Source organism: Narcine bancroftii, chromosome 4, assembly GCF_036971445.1.
Source record: "Narcine bancroftii isolate sNarBan1 chromosome 4, sNarBan1.hap1, whole genome shotgun sequence".
In the NCBI taxonomy this organism is placed as follows: Eukaryota; Metazoa; Chordata; class Chondrichthyes; order Torpediniformes; family Narcinidae; genus Narcine; species Narcine bancroftii.
The window spans coordinates 312,589,531-312,607,713 of NC_091472.1; the positions used below are offsets into that span (position 1 = coordinate 312,589,531).

At 45.4% G+C, this 18,183-nt stretch overlaps 1 protein-coding gene across 1 annotated transcript in view; it reads right to left on the bottom strand.

The window, feature by feature from the left end:
• LOC138762256 (indian hedgehog protein-like) overlaps positions 1-18,183 on the bottom strand; it is a 98,060-nt gene that overhangs the window by 56,040 nt on the left and 23,837 nt on the right. The window lies entirely within an intron of this gene.

The following is an 18,183-nucleotide window of genomic DNA, read 5'->3' on the forward strand; positions in this document are numbered from 1 at the left end:
TGTGTGTTTTGTGTGTAGATGTCCCAGAGAAATGTGGTTTCATCTGGTTTAGCCACCATCATAACCCTGTACAAAAACAAAGGCGAGAAATCAGACTGCTCAAACTACAGGGAAATCACGCTGCTCTCCATTGCAGGCAAAATCTTCACTAGGATTCTCCTAAATAGAATAATACCTAGCGTCACTGAGAATATTCTCCCAGAATCACAGTGCGGCTTTCGCGCAAACAGAGGAACTACTGACATGGTCTTTGCCCTCAGACAGCTCCAAGAAAAGTGCAGAGAACAAAACAAAGGACTCTACATCACTTTTGTTGACCTCACCAAAGCCTTCGACACCGTGAGCAGGAAAGGGCTTTGGCAAATGCCCCCCAAAGTTCCTCAACATGATTATCCAACTGCACGAAAACGAACAAGGTCGGGTCAGATACAGCAATGAGCTCTCTGAACCCTTCTCCATTAACAATGGCGTGAAGCAAGGCTGTGTTCTCACACCAACCCTCTTTTCAATCTTCTTCAGCATGATGCTGAACCAAGCCATGAAAGACCTCAACAATGAAGACGCTGTTTACATCCGGTACCGCACGGATGGCAGTCTCTTCAATCTGAGGCGCCTGCAAGCTCACACCAAGACACAAGAGAAACTTGTCCGTGAACTACTCTTTGCAGACGATGCCGCTTTAGTTGCCCATTCAGAGCCAGCTCTTCAGCGCTTGACGTCCTGTTTTGCGGAAACTGCTAAAATGTTTGGTCTGGAAGTCAGCCTGAAGAAAACGGAGGTTCTCCATCAGCCAGCTCCCCACCATGACTACCAGCCCCCCCACATCTCCATCGGGCACACAAAACTCAAAATGGTCAACCAGTTTACCTATCTCGGCTTCACCATTTCATCAGATGCAAGGATCGACAACGAGATAGACAACAGACTCGCCAAGGCAAATAGCGCCTTTGGAAGACTACACAAAAGAGTCTGGAAAAACAACCAACTGAAAAACCTCACAATGATAAGCGTATACAGAGCCGTTGTCATACCCACACTCCTGTTCGGCTCCGAATCATGGGTCCTCTACCGGCATCACCTACGGCTCCTAGAACACTTCCACCAGCGTTGTCTCCACTCCATCCTCACTCAACATTCATTGGATCGCTTTCATCCCTAACGTCGAAGTACTCGAGATGGCAGAGGTTGACAGCATTGAGTCCACACTGCTGAAGATCCAGCTGCACTGGGTGGGTCACGTCTCCAGAATGGAGGACCATCGCCTTCCCAAGATCGTGTTATATGGCGAGCTCTCCACTGGCCACCGTGACAGAGGTGCACCAAAGAAAAGGTACAAGGACTGCCTAAAGAAATCTCTTGGTGCCTGCCACATTGACCACCGCCAGTGGGCTGATATCGCCTTAAACCGTGCATCTTGGCGCCTCACAGTTCGGCGGGCAGCAACCTCCTTTGAAGAAGACCGCAGAGCCCACCTCACTGACAAAAGGCAAAGGAGGAAAAACTCAACACCCAACCCCAACCCACCAATTTTCCCCTGCAACCGCTGCAACCGTGTCTGCCTGTCCCGCATCGGACTTGTCAGCCACAAACGAGCCTGCAGCTGACGTGGACTTTTACCCCCTCCATAAATCTTCGTCTGCGAAGCCAAGCCAAAGAAAAAGAATATGTACAGTCGGATTATAAGAAACGTATTCGAACTTCTTCACACAGAGAGTAGAACAAGTTGCCAGGGGAAGTGGTAGAAATGGGGACAATTGTAAAAGACATTTAGACAGGCAGGTGAACAGGAAGGGGTTGTGATATGGGTCAAACACAGGCTAGTTAGACCAGCCTGGATGGCATGGAAAAGATGGGTGTAAGGACCTGTTTTTTTGCTGTCTTTCTTCTTTTCTTCCGGCGATTCATCCCGTAGGATGATTATGGTTCCTTTCTGCCAGTTTGTGGGGTTTGCTTCCTCAGGAAGGAAGAGTGCACGTGTGTAGAGGGTTGTATAGGTCCAGACCTACCCTCTCGACATCCCCTCTTGGGTCCAGCGGCAATGGTGAGGTCCAAGATGGCTGGGGGGGAGGGGGGGGAAGCTCTGTTGCAGTGAATGGCCAGACCAAGCTTCTATGCAAGGGACGCCCTTCCCGCACTTCCTGATATGTGTTAACTAGATGGCCCAATGAGAGGGTTCATCCGCCCTTTGACAGGTCTTGTTTCTCATCCTGCAGGGTACCCAGCCACTGTCTGCACCAGACAAGCCTGGTGGGGGAACTGGTTTAGTCACTGACCACCCGACCATGCGACAGGTAGTATTGGGTTACATGGTACCAGTAGCACTTAGACGAGTGACCTGACACATGCTGTAGAATGCGATGATACCATGAGAATAAGAAGATGGTCATTTGTAATTGCAGATTAGAGATGTTTAGCTTATAATGGTACTCTAACGGTTAACACCCTTGCCTTGAATGACTCCTTGGGGCTCACTGCTCTAGTCAATCAAGGTTTAAAGACATACTTTGCCAAAATGTTCTGGGCTTGCTTTTGTTTCAGACGAAGTTTGGAATCAATCAAGTAAAGAAAACAGGAGGATACAAAGGTTTATTTGGAACTAGCTATCTATAGTTGGTTCATGGAAAATCCTGTTTTCAGTACTATATATTTTGGCAAAAGCTCATTGAGATTCAAAAGAACTGGGGCTCCAAGACTTAGCAGGAGAGGAGATTGTGATATGCCTCGACCACTGAGCAGGTGTTGGTTGTAAAGTTCATCTCTTGTGCAGTCCCTTTCAAGTTATTAGAGTTAAATTCCTGGGAGTCACTGTCTCGGATGACCTTTCCTGGACTCAACACACTAATGTCATTGTGGGAACGTGCTTCTATGAACCTCTAGTTTCTCAGGAGTTTGCAGAGGTTCGGTATGACATCGGAAACTCTGGCAAACTTCCAGATATGCATCCTGGAAAGTGTGCCGAATGGCCTGGTTTTAAGGCATCCATACCTCTGAGTGGAAAGCCCTGAAAAAGGTACATGAAAGGCAAAACCCTCCCCACCACCAAGTCCATCTACAGGGAACGCTGCCGTCGGAGAGCAGCAGCAATCGTCAGGGATCCACGCCACACAGCACACGCTCTGTTCTGACTGCTGCCATCAGGAAAGAGGTATCGGTGCCACAAGACTCACACCATGGGGTTCAGGAACGGCTGCTACCCCTCCACCATCAACAAACTCAATCAGGGATTCATTTAAAAACTCTTACTTGAACACATTATTCACTACAGAATATTCATTTTTTCTGCATTTTTACTATCGGTTTGTTTACATTTCTTTCTATGTTTACATTTCCTCTCTTTTGTTGATGTATCTTTATTTTGAGAACTGTTACACTACCGATCAGTAGAAATTCTGCCTGGCCTGCAGGAAAAAGAATCTCAGGGTTGCATGTGATATCATGTATCTACTCTGACAATAAATTTGAACTTGAACTTAAATCTGCCACATGGTATTCCATAAGAGCAGGAGTCGGCCGTCCGGCCCATCGAGCTGATCATTGATTCAACTCCACCCACCTGCCTTTTCCGCATATCCCCAAATTCCTTTCTTATGTAAAAAACTATCTAACTGAACCTTAAAAATGTTTAATGAAGTCATCTGAACTGCTTCCCTGGGCAGAGAATTCCACAAATTCACGACTCTCTGGGGAAAACAGTTTTTCATCATCTCCGTCTTAAATCTACTCCCCTGAATCTTGAGGCGGAGTCCCTTAGTTCTGGTCTCACCTACCAGTGAAAACAATTTTCCTGCCTCTCTCTTATCTCTCCCTTTCATAATTTTATGCTTCTATAAGATTTTCTCTCATTCTTCTGAATTTGAGTGAGTATAATCCCAGGCGATTTAGTCTCTCCTCGTAGGTCAACCCCCCTCATCTCCGGGATCAACCTGGTGAACTTCTTCTGGACTGCCTCCTCAAGTATGGAGACCCAAACTGCACACAGTTCTCCATGTGTGGCCTCACCAGTACCTTGTACAGTCGCAGAATGACCTCCCTGCCCTTGAATTCAATTCCTCTAGCGATGAAGGCCAACATTCCTTTTGCCTTCTTAATAACCTGTTGAACCTGCAACCCAATGTTTTGCGATGCATGCACAAGCCCTCCCAAGTCCTTTTGCTGCAATCCTTTTATTAAAGCACTTTCACTAAAAGATCCCAATCCCATTCAATACTATTCAGGAACTTCTGGCCTCTGGCTGGGGTGGGGGGGGGGAGGAGGGGCATGGATTTAAGATTGGCTTCTAAGAAGGAGAGCTGTGAGAGAAAGCTTTTTCACACATTGGAGGAGTTATGAACTTGAGCATTAGGATAAAGGTGGGGGGGTGGGGGTGGGGGTTGGGGAAAGTTTAATGGAAGTGCATGGGGCAAATGTTTTACACTGAGTGTTTGGAACAGGCTGCCAAGGTAGTGGTGGAAGCAAATACAATGGTGGTGTTTAAGAGGCTGATAGAAAGACAGGGAATGGAGAAATCATATGAAAGTGTGTTTTACTTTAACCTTTCACCTCAGCCTTCAACACCATTATTCCCTCAGTGATGGTCAACCACCTTCAAAACCTGGGCCTCTCCACCCCCCTCTGAAAATGGATCCTCGACTTCCTCATTGGAAGACACGGTCGCTGTAGCAGTCAGCGCAACGCCTTTACAGCGCCAGCGATCGGGACCGGGATTCAAATCCCGCGCTGTCCATGAGGACTTCTCCCCATGTCTTCATGGGTTTTCTCCGGGGCCTCTGGTTTCCTCCCACCGTTCAAGGTTAATTAGGTTTAATTGGGCGGCACGGGCTCATGGGCCGAAATGGCCTGTTGACCACACTAAACTTTTTAAATGATTAATATTTTTTAAATGTAAAAAGACCACTGTGCGTGTGAATCAGTAACAATGTCACGTTCCCACTGATCATCAACACAGGTGCACCTCAAGGATGCAAGCTTCGCCCACTGATCTATTCGCTACACACCCATGACTGCGTGAGGCCAGGCACAATTCCAATGCTTTCTCCAAATTTGCCAATGGCCCCAATGTTGTCAACAGAAATACAGGTGGCAATGTGGAAGCATACAGGAGAGAGAGAAATCGGCTGAGTGGTGTCACAACAACAATCTTGCACTCAGCATTACCAAAACTAAGAAACTGATTGTGGACTTCAGGAAGGGGAAACCAGGAGAACGCAAACATCAAGGGGTCACCAGTGGAGAGGGTCAATAACTTCAGATTCCTGCATGTCAATATCTCTTAAGATCTCTCCTGGGGCCTCCATGTTGATTCAGTCTTGAAGATAACCTGCCAGCGGCCATACTTCAGTAGGAGTTTGAGGAGGTTTGGCCCATCACCAAAGACTACAGGTGCACCGTGGAGAGGATCTGACTGGTTGCGTCACTGTCTGGTATGCAGGTGCCAATGCACAGGAGAGGAACAGGCGACAGGGGGTTGTAATTTCAGCCTTCACCATCGTGGGCATCAGTCTTCACTCCGTTAAGGATATTTTTAAGGGGTGGTGTTTCAAGAAAGCAGCCTCCATCATCACAGACCCTCATCACCCAGGCCATGCCCTCTTATCATCGTTACCATCGGACCTGCAGGAGCCTGAAGACGCACATCTGATGGTTCAGAAAACACCCTCCGCCATTAGAATGGTGAAAGGGTATAATTCTTGTTTTGCACGAATTATTTATTTTTAACAAGTTAAATTACGGAAATAAAATTCATAGCAATTGTTGCACCTCCAATGCTCAATACTTCGGGTGCAAAACAACCAATTTTGTGACCACAAACCTGATTCTGATTTTGAATCATGTTCGGCACAGACACAGGGGCCGAACGGCCAGACCTGTGCTGCACTGTTCTATGTTCTACGCATATGTTTTTGACGTAACTGCCTGTTGAGGAGATGGATGCCACCCAGGCCAGCAAAAGGGATTGGGATAGTCTGAGATAGTGTAATGATTTGATTCAGCACGTAAACAAGCCCTTGATCCCAGATGATCCAGATGATTTCATGGCCAGTGAACTTAGAACATTCCAGCTCAATATAGGCCTTTCAGCACACGACATTGCGCTGACCTCCATAAACCTACGTCACGACAATCTAAACCTTTTCAACAGAGGTGTGGTGGAAGGTGTGCTGACCGGCTGCATCACAGTCTGGTACAGGAACACCAATGCCCCTGAACGTAAAGCCTTGCAAAAGGTAGTGGGCACAGTCCAGAACATCACAGGCAAACCCCTCCCCACCATCGAGAACATCTACAGGGAACACTGCCGTCGGAGAGCAGCAGCAATCGTCAAAGACCCACGCCACACAGCACACGCTCTGTTCTCGCTGCTGCCATCAAGAAAGAGGTACAGGAGCCACAAGATCCATACCACCAGGTTGAGGAACAGCTGCTCCCCCTCCATCATCAGACTCCTCAACGACAAACATAATCAGGGTTTAAGGACGACGACTTGTGCACTTTATTGATATTTTTTCTTGCTGTACAGCACAGTCGGTTTGTCTACATTTCTTTATTTGTTTACATGAGTACATTGAGTATAGTTTTATTTTTGCACTGTCCAGTAAGTGGTCATTCCGCCTCAGCTGCAGAAAAAAGAATGCCAGGGTTGAATGTGATGTCATTTCTGACAATAAATCTGAAATCTGAAATCCCTGGATTAAATTCCAGCCTATAATTCACTACCAAGTAAAGGTAAAGGTCCCATCATTATCACGTGATACTACATTTAGAATGTGGCATACATAAAACTCTTTAACTTTGTCTACTGTAAGGAAGACAGAGAGTCATCACTTTGTCCAGCGCCCCTCACAGAAATGAGGCCCCAGACAGGAACAAACAGCGATCCTTGGTTTACAAGAACAGTGCTCTAGCCAGAGAGCTATCGGAGTAAAATATGTACATTTTATTCTCTATTTAAAACCCCAATCCCTTGAATTAGATTCAAAGTTGCAACTCACTCCCAGTTGCATGTTACTCTTTACATAAACTGTCTAAAGCCTTGGATTAGATTCCAGCCTGTAACTCACACTTGGTTATCTGCTGTGCAATGTATAAACCCTTAGGTTCTAACCTGTGATCTACTCGTGGACATCAGATATTCTATGCATCAACTATATGAAACCTTGGATTGAATTTCAGCCCAGAACATCCGTGTCACTCTTTCCTAAAGATTTAAACAAGATAACACATCCCAAGATACCACAGCTCTGAAAATTCATTATTCAATCTGCTTAATTCAACTTGACATCTCTGACCAAACATATCTACTTTTTATACAGCTTTGGAATAAAGCTTCCACTTCAACAAAAACCCACCAGTCTCCATGGATTTGCAAAGAAATCTCTTGATTCCTTCCTCCCATCCAGCCACCAATCTGTGAACAATGCCATATCCCATTATGGAGTCTTTCACGATGTAAACGTGCCTTTCAGTGACCCTGCTCCAGTCAAGGACCACCCAATACCCATCCCATTTCCAATCTATTGCCTCATGTTGCCAAGCGGCTATCTGGTCACCCGCTGAGGATACAGAGAACTTTTTGGCGAATGCAGAATAACAATCAGGTTAAGTCTTAGTACAAATCCCTCTAGTGGAGGAACAGAGGGATCTTACGGTCCAGGTCCATAGATCCCTCAAGGTTACCACTGTTGGGGTGGTTACAAAGTCATATGATGTGCTGGTCTTCATTAGTCCGGGGATTGAGTTCAAGAGCAATGAGGTAAATTTGCAGCTCTATAAAGCCCTTGGAGAATTGCGTTCAGTTCTGGTCACCTCATTACAGAAAGGACGTAGATGCTGTAGAGAAAGTGCACAGGATATTTCCCACCTTGCTGCCTAGATTGGAGAATGTGTCTTATTAAGCAAGGTTTACTGAGATAGGGTGTTTCTCTTTGGAACGATGAAGGTTGAGAGGTGACTTAATATAAGTATTTAAGATTTTGAGGCGCTTAGGTAGGGTGGACAGCCAGCACCTTATTCCCTGGGGCGACAATAGCAAACACCAGAGGACATCTGTTTAAGGTCAGTGGAGAAAAGTTTAGGGGAGATATCAAAGATACATTTTTTACTCGAGAGTTGCCGGGGGTGGGGGTGGAGGCTGGTATAATAGGGATATTTAAAAGCCTCTTAGACAGGCGCGTGGATGTAAGAAAAATAGAGGGTTATGGGAGTGAGTGAGGGAAAAGTTCGATTGATGAGGGTTAGGTTTACATAGGTCGACACAAGATTGTGGGCTGAAAGGCCTGAACTGTGCTGTAATGTTCTATGTTCCAAATAGCTGTTAGAGAACTAGTATTAATGAGTCTAAATGTGAGAGTTTATCACATACATGGTACCAATATTTTTACTTGATATGACCACGCATGTATGTAAGATACAAATCTACAATAGTGTAAATTCAATTACCACAATATTTAAATAAAATAGCCAAACATTACCATAAAGTGCTGTATTTAGATGGAACCTCTAACTAATTTTCTTCAGGGTAGGGAGTCTAATTCTCCCAGTTCAGATCTATACCCCAGTCTTAATCATCCTCCAAGTTGTCCTCGACTCATTTCATTATGCCAAGGCCTAATTCAACTGCAAATATTAATATCCCAAAATAAGGCCTTTGTGTGACTCAGTTTATTGGATTTTTATTGGGTAGGGAAATTAAGGGACAGAAGTCATGGAGTCACAGAGCATGGAAAAGACCCTTTGGCCCAACTCATCCATGTTGGCATTCTGGGATTGTTCCATTTGCCTGCTTAGGTCGACCTTTGCTGTCTATTTACCTGTCCAAATGTGTTTTAAATGCTGTAATTATACCCAGAGAAGGAGCAAAGTGGTATACATGCAGATTTTTAAAAAATATAATTTAGACATACAGCACGGTAACAGGCCATTTCGGCCCACAAGTCCATGCTGCCCAATTTACACCCCATTGACCTACATCACCCGGTATGTTTTTTTAACAGTGGGAGTAAACCAGAGTCCTTGGAGAAACCCACACAGACACGTGGAGAATGTACAAATTCACAAGATCACAAGATAAAGGAACAGAATCAGGCCACTAGGCCCATCGGGTCTTTTCCACAGCTATCGCACTAAGCTAAACTAAACTCACTCGTAGTTCCAATTTCCAGCCTTTTCCCCATATCCCTTGATACTAGTGAGATATTTATCCATTTCGTGTTTAAGTACTCCCAGTGATCTGGCCTCCACTGCTTTGTGCTGCAATGAGTTCCACAGATCCACAACCTCTGGCTATAGAAGTTCTTCCTCCTCTCAGTTTTAATTTGGATAACTTCTGATTTTAAGACTATGACCCCTCATCCTCAATTCATCCATCAAGGGAAACATCTTATCCACATTCCCTCTGTCAAAACCTTTCAATATTCAAAATGTCTCTATGAGATCCCTCCCTCACTCTCCTATACTCCAACAAATACAACCCGAGAGCTGCCAAACGTTCCCCATATGCCAGCCCCTGCATTCCAGGAATCATCCTGGTCAATCTCCTCTGCACCCTCTCCAACAGCATCACATCTTCTCTAAGATAGGGGGCCCAAAACTGTACACGGTACTTCAAATGGGGTCTCACCAGTGCTCCATAGAGTCTCGTTAACACCTCTCAACTCCTTACAAATAGCGCAGAATTTGAACCTTGGTCCCGATCGCTGGCGGTGTAACAACGTTGCACTAACTGCTACACCAACCATGTTGTTCTGATCAAATTGATTCTCAGAACTGATCCAATATTGTGCCCCAATACTCCAGTGCATAGCAACACACACATTGCTATTTAAAATCACTCTATCCCCTTAGTGAAACATCGACAGCTCCATACAAGCAATGCACTTAGAAATTTCAAACCGATACATTAATTTGAAGATAGCTCCATAAATTGCATGGAAACAGAGACCCTTTATCCCTTTGTACAGACCATCAGGCACCTGATCTTATGGTAATCCTATTTCATTCTCCCTACATTCCCATCCTCTCCCACCAGATTCAACTCCACACTCAAGGCAATTTACAACGGCCAATTATCCATTACACCTTTGAGATGCAGGAGGAAACCGGAGCACCCGGAGGAAGCCCATGCACTGGCAAGGAGAACGTGCAAACTCCACACAGGACACAGGATTGATCAATCCTAGCCCTCCTTCTGCCCTCCAATAATGTACGGCATTTCTAGGTCAATTGGTGCATTTGTGAGCAGCACGGGCTCATAGGCCGGAAGGATCTAAAAATAATTTTTTTTTAATTAAAATTATATCTAAAAAATCCTGTCAATTTTATCTCTCTTAAACATAGAGCACGGAAACAGGCCATTTTGGCCCATGAGTCCATGCCACCCAATTGCACCCAATTAACCTACAGCCCACCCTCCCCGCTATGTTTTTTTGATGGGCGGGAGGAAACCAGAGACCCCAGGGAAAACCCAATCAGTTTCGGGGAGAACGTCCAAACTCCTTATGGGCAGTATGAGATTCGGACCCCGGTCCCAATCGCTGGCACTGTAAAGGCGATGCGCTGACCGCTATGGCAACCGCGCGCCCCTTTTTGTTTCTGAAATACGATAAAAGCACTGAATTCAATATTGCCATTGTGGCCTGACTTCACTTCTCTGACGGTGTCAATGAGGGGTTCTGGCCTGAAATGTCGGCAATTCTTCTCCCACTGATGCTGCTCAACCCGCTGACTTCCTCCAGACACAGTGTTTTACTCTGTATCACTGAACCTCAACATTGCAAGCACTTCATGATCTACTCCCATATCACGCCCAGCTATTTTCAAAGACTTATACATCTCGAGTCCTGTCCTGTTGCTCTCACTTTAAATCTGCTGTGGAGTTAACATCACTTTGATTTTAAATGCTAAAGAAATGACAACACCTTCAACAACATCCAAATCACTTTATGGCCACGGACCTGCTTTTCAGACACGGATCACTGAGCCTCATTCCTCTAAATTCTGTAAAATATGGGATGTAAATTGGGCAGCATGGATTGGTGGGCCAAAATGGCCTATTACCATGCGGTAAAAAAATTTTTAAAAATATGTTCACCTCAGTTGTCTTTAAACCTGGGGTCGTGAGTTCGTTGCTCGCGAGGGCACTGGACAAAGTGGCGACTCTCTGGCTTCCTTGCGGTAGACAAAAGTTAAAGAATTTCATGTACGTTGCATTATGTGACAATATTGGAACCTTTACCTTTTTAATTAGTTTCTGCTCAATGGCCGAGGAATCCATCAGGTGAACTTCTATTGGCCTCCCTCAATTCCAATGTTACCCTTTGCTTAGGTAGAGAGAAGGGACCTGCACCTCCGACACAGGCTGTTGTCTCAACCAAGGGCCAGAATAATTTCACCAGGTCCTCATATCATCCTCTGTGCAGTAAAGCACAAGGCGCCACCTTACTTATTTGCTTTACCTGCAACATTAACTTACCATCTGATAGTGGGGCACTGAAGACATCTATGTGAGGCGCTGCCTGAAGGCATCCATCATCATTAAGAGGGACCCTCGACACCCTGGCCGCAACCACTGCAACCTTCGGGCACTGAAGGCCAGCACTTTAGGTTCAACAACAGTTTCTTTCCAACGGCGTAAGGCTCTGAAACCTCCCCTTGTCACTGCTACCTTCAGCCAGAAGGTTCAAGGATAGTTCCTTTCCAACAGTGATCACACTCTTGAACCTCCCTTGTTACATTAACCAGGGACTGCTCCGACACCACCAAATGCCTGCATTATTATGACCTGGCTTTTCTTTTCTTAAACTTTAGTCACTGACAAAAATTTATTATCTATTCTTTCTTTTTAAATTCATTTGAATACAACCTGACGGAACAGCATTCTCCAGTCCTCGGTGCAAAACACGTAGGCACACAACCAAACGTAGGACACACACAGACAAGCAGAACATATGCAGGACAAGTATTTAGTCTTTACAAATAAATAAATGTTTTTCATGAATATGAGTGCCTTAGAAACACTAAGGACCCCTTCCACCCTGCCCACGGCACCTGTCGTAGCGGGCTGCACTGATCCGCAAGGGAACGGGGCCACAGAGGTGCAGGCTCGCTCCGGGCTAACATCAAAATGGTCCCGGTGGGGGAGGGACCAAAAAGGATCATGGGATTGGTGCTGATGAGCTCTCGGGAAGTTCCAGTAAAGTCAGATGGTTGTTTCAACTCACTCACAACTTCTGAGTGTGTTTTTTTTTCCTTTCGTTCACTGCACAGCTCAATGACCACAGTGTCATTTTTTTTAAGGAAGTATCTGTTTGGCTGGAGCATGTAAGAATTTTGGTGCATCATACAATGTGTATGACAAACTCTATCATTATATGATATTATTCCTTCGTGTTGAAAACATCAACCTATAACGTAAGACAGGCCATTCGGCTCACTCAGTCTAACATGGCTGAAAAATCTGTTTAATGAAGTCGCCTCAACTGCTTCCCTGGGTAGAGAATTCCACAGATTCACGACTCTCTGGGAAAAACAGTTTTTCCTCATCTCCGTCTTCAATCTACTCCCCTGAATCTTGAAGCTGTGTCCCCTAGTTATGGTCTCACCTACCAATAAAAACAATTTTCCTGCCTCTGCGGTCAGTGCAACGCTCTTACAGCGCCAGTGACCAGGGTTCGAATGCAGCACTGTCTGTAAGGAGTTTGTACATTCTCCCCGTGCTTGCGTGAGTTTCCTTCCACCCTTCAAAACATACCAGGGGTTGTAGATCAATTGAACCTCGTGGGTCAGAAGGGCCTATGTCCATGCTGTATGTCTAAATGCTTAAAAAAAAAGAATTGATCATATCTACCTCTGCCTTACATATCCCCAATGACGTGACCTCCACAGCCATCTGCGGCAATGAATTCCACAGGTTCATCCACCCCCAACCCCATGTGAAGAAATTCCTCCTCCTCTCTGTTCTAAAGGGACATACGGGCAGCGAGTAGGGCCACTGCCTCAATTCTGTCCTCCGGTGCTGTCTGCATGTAGATTGCCTGCTCTCGCTGTGACCATAGGCCGCCCCCAGGGTCCTCAGTCACATCCCAAAGACAAGAAGCGGCTGATCGGTTTCCCTGACCATTGTGTTTTGCCACTAAATGCATGGAGGCACAGTGTGGGGAAGCTAAATCAGGGAAGAATAAAGATGGAGCTAAAAACAGTTTGCTGGAGGAACTCAGTGGGAGAACAGGAATGGTGGACGTCTTGGGTTGCAATCCTTCATCAGGATTACCTTAATGGAGGGTTCCAAACCGAATGGCAACCATTCTTTCTCTCACACTAATGCGGCTTGACCCGCTGAGTTCCTCCGACAGATGGCTTTAATGCTCCAGATCTGTGGCCTCTTGTGTGTCTCAAAAATAAAGAAGTGTCAGATAAGAATGAGCCATTGGTGAGGCCAAATTTGGCGTATCTTGTGCAGTTTTGGAACTGCACAAAACTGCAGTTTTGGAACTAACCCTAATAAAATAATTTTTTTCATTCATCAATGTTTTATATTGGAACAATAAGCAAGGTGATTGGCAGTTCAGGAACTGTTGTCAAACAATACTGAAAGTAGTCACGGGGATGTGTGTAATTTGTTAAAACTGAAAAGTTGCTTAGAAGGTTGCACATTAGGGTTAGGGTTAGGGTTAGGAACAATATCAATAAAAGTGAAAGAGGGCAGAGAAAATTTACTGGGATGTTGCCAGGACGTGAGGAACTGAGTTACAGGGGAAGGTTAAATAGGTTAGGATTTTATTCCCTGGAGCGTAGAAGAATGAGGAGAGATTTGATTGAGGTATACTAAATGATGAGGGGGACAGACAAAGTAAATGCAGGTAGGGTTTATTCCCATTGAGGTTGGGTGAGATACAAATGAGAGGACAAGGGTGAAAGGGGAGAAGTTTTGGGGGAACTTTTCAGGAAATTTCTTCATGCAGAGAGTGGTGGGAATGTGCAAGATGAAGTGGTGAATGCGGGCTCGTTTTTAACGTTTAAGAAAGATTTGGACAGGTACAGGGATGGGAGGGGTCTGGAGGGATATGATCTAGGTGCAGGTCAGTGGGACTATGTGGAATAATAGTGCGGCCCAGACCAGAAGGGCCAAAGGGCCTGTTTACTTTGCTGTAATGTTCTATAGAGTGCGAATGGGTGGATACAACTTGATATGGACTCAGTGGCCAAAGGAACTGTCTTCATTGTGTATGATGAAGAAGCAAGATTTGAATTCACTGTCTCTTCGTCAAGAGTGCTACCAACACCATGGTGTGAAATGAACAAGTGATATTCGACATCCTTCAGTGCTTGATACCCATGTCACATCATCTCATTCATAGCCTCTTCAGTTAATAGTTATGGAAACCTGGAAGGAAATAATCTATATACTGCAATTTATAAACAATAAGAAATATCTGGCAGTTGGTTTAGGTCAGTAATTGAATCTCAGTTTCTGCTAATGTTTAAAAGCCAGGCGGGCTGAGCTCTGTGGTCCATGATATCACTGGAAGTCCCGATCAAGTTACCAGCTTGCAACCTCTGCTAAACATGTGCAAATCTGAGAATTACTCAACAGCATGACACCCTCTCGCCCTTCCTTTTTACATTCTCTGTTCTGTCCGAGATCTCAAATCAAACCTTGGATGAGTAGGTTATCCTCTGCCGTCCCGACCTGTTCCCCAGGCTTGCCCACTTCTAGGGTGGTTTGACTGAGCCACTCTTGGATGTATTCCTGGACAGAAGACAAGGCTTTATGTCCTTGAACTGACCTTGTTATCTTTCCCCCTACATTACAACCTTCACTCTCACTCGAACTTAATGTGAATCGATTGTAATGTGAATTGTTCATCTCCTTCTTGACCAAGTTCCAATTACAGCCCTGAACACATTCTAACCTACACTCTACTCCTCACTGTGTTGAAAATGAGACTCGCTCCAGATACATGCTCAGCTGACATCAACAAGGGAGCTCCAAACCCAATTTTGAAGCCACATCTGTTGTCTTTAAATCCAAACGTAAAATATTGCAGATGCTGGAATGTAATAATAAAATTTAAGGATGTCAAGTGCCAACTGTGGAAAAGGAAGCAGAGCTTACATTTCAGGCCTTTGAGCAGAAATGGAGGTATTCGACCAGAAATGTTAGCTTCTTCCTCCGCGGATATTGGCCGACTCCCAGAGTGTTTCCAGAATTTCGGTTTTGCACTCTCTCTTTCAACTTTCCTCCACAGAAAATCTTCCCACCCAATGTTCAGATTCTGCAGCACAGCCTGTTCAGAGGAAGTCGCTGGACACCAGCCAAAGTTTGGCACCATTGATTTAGAGATCCGAGTTCAAATTCTACCATGGCCCAAGATGTTGTAAACCTACTCCACGATAATCTTCATGCAGAGAGTAGTGGGAGTGTGGAATGAGCCGCCAGATAAAGTGGTGAATGTGGGCTCATTTTTAATGTTTAAGAAAGATTTGGACAGGTACAGGGATGGGAGGGGTCTGGAGGGATATGATCTAAGTGCAGGTCAGTGGGACTACGCAGAATAATATTGCGCTCCAGACCAGAAGGGCCGAAGGGCCTGTTTACTTTGCTGTAATGTTCTATAGAGTGCGAATGGGTGGATACAACTTGGTATGGACTCAGTGGCCAAAGGAACTGTCTTCATTGTGTATCTAATCCTCCATTTTTCTTACATCCATCTAAGAGTCTTTTGAATGTTTATTGTACCAGCCTCCCTGGCCATGCATTCCTGACACCCGTATAAAACCCTTACCTCTGACATCCCTCTTAAACTTTCCTCCACTCAGCTTAAACCATTGCCCTCTGGTATTTGCCTCTGTCGCTTCGGGAAGAGGGTGCTGGCTGTCCACCCGATCTAAGCCCCTCACAATTTTATAAGACTCTATTAAGTCACCCTTCATCCTTCGTTGCTCCAAAGAGAAAAGACGTAGCTCTGTCAACCTTGCAACAAAAAGACAACTCGAGTAATTTAAATTCAATAAATTAAAACTACTCGGGGGGCAGTGTGCATTCAAGATTTTGTTATGGTCATGTAATTGTACAGAACATGTAATATTTTATCAAATTGAGTAGTCCCTGCTGTAAGGCAGACAGTCACCATTGGTGTCACCCGGTGCCCCTTACAATAAGGCAGAAAGAGAAGTAAATGAGAGCCCCTTCCGAGTCACTGAGTGTCCATGGATTCGCCTCTGTAGCCGCACAGAGTCCTATTCAATCCATCGGCCGACCCGAGCTCCAGATCTAACACCTCCAACTCGATCAGGAAGCCGTCAGTGCCCTGAGGCCCTTCAGGAACCCTTCTCGCCCTCAGCCCCCTCTCAAATCCAATACCTGGTTCCCATGAGCCAGTCTCCAGTCACATGAAACAACCAGATTGTCACTCAAAGGCCATTTGCTTCCGTGAGGTCCTTCCCCATGGCCAGAGATAGCAATAAAGGTAACCAGACTAATGGTTCTATTTCAGTATAACTTATCTAGGTTCCTTGCCCTCTTTTCTCCTTTTAAGATTGCTGTATAAGTTGTTGGTCTTTGACCAACTTTGCAGCCTTTGTTATGGATCCTTGCTAAGTTTTATCTGATAGTACTCCGACATATTAGAGGTTCCATGGTGATATTAAAGTGCAAGCTTCTGCTTTGGAGACAGGACTTTATTCCTGCGTGTGTAGAAGAATGAGCGGAGATTTGATAGCCATTTACAAAATTATGAGAGATATCGACAGAGTAAATGCGAATAGGCTCTTTCCACTTAGATTAGGAGAGATAAATACAAGAGGAGATGGCTTTAGGGTGAAAGGGAAAAGGTTTAGGGAGTGATGAGCGAGTAGTGAGGGATGGTTGAGGAGTGGTGAGGGAGGGATGATGGAGTGTTGAGGAGGGATGAGGGAGTGGTTGGGGAGGGATGAGGGAGTGACGAGGGAGAGTTGAGGAGTGATGAGGGAGGGATGAGGGAGTGATGAGGGAGAGTTGAGGAGTGGTGAGGGAGGGATGATGGAGTGATGAGGGAGGGATGATGAAGGGATGGGGAGTGATGAGGGAGGGGTGAGGGAGAGTTGAGGGAGTGGTGAGGAAGGGATTAGGGAGTGGTGAGGGAGGGGTGAGGGAGGGATGAGGGAGAGTTGAGGGAATGGTGAGGGAGGGATGAGGTTGTGATGACGGAGGGATGGGGAGAGTTGAGGGAGTGATGAGGGAGAGTTGAAGGAGTAATCCTATTACATGTATATAAATAATTTTTTTTCAGGAAAATGAGAATCTTAGAATAGGGCCCCTTCCACCCCGCACTCAACATCTTTCAGCGGCTCCCATCGAGGAAGAGATCCAGGTGGATCAGAGCCAGCACCACCAGGCTGAGGATCAGCTTCTTCCCAAGGACAGTGAGAACGCTGAACGACCAAAGGAACTGCTCGCACTCACCCTCCGAGACCCTCATATTCGTGAAACAATATTTATTTGCAGGAACGAAACAGTTGTCCTGCATATGTGTTATCTGTCTGGCTGTGTGTCTGCATGTTTTGCACCAAAGACCGAAGTACGCTATTATGCTCGTGTAATCAGATGAAACTAAACTTGACTTGGATGGTTATTCTGTACCTTGAACATCATGATATGGCCGGCTTTCGAGGACTGCAGCCCTTCCTGCTCGGCCTACACCTCTGTCCATTGAGGAACCGCAGAGGAGGAGCTGCCTCAAGAAGAATCCCCTATCACCCGGGCCACACCACCTCCTCTCGCTGCTCCCTTCAGGCAGAAGGTGCAGAAGGCTAAAGTCCACCACCTCTAGGTTCAAGAACAGTTCCTTTCCAACCGTTATTAGGTTTTTGAACTTCCTCGTACCACACCAACCCTAACCATAAATTACCCCGGGACCCAACAAAAGATCTGTCCGCACTACTGAAACATCACTTATTTTTTAGACGAATTACAACACTATCCTTTTAAATTTGTAATCTCTTTTTCTGTCTCATGGGTACATTGTGGTTAGTTAATTTATACACATGTTGTTGGGGTATCTGTGTGGCCCCAGTAAGTAAAGATTTCTGTATACTCACGAATATGGCAATGAACTGAGATCAGATCAGGTCCTATTTATGGTCATGTAATAAAAGAGAAATGTCATACTACACAAAATTGCCCTTAGTCTACCATAAGGCAAAGATTCA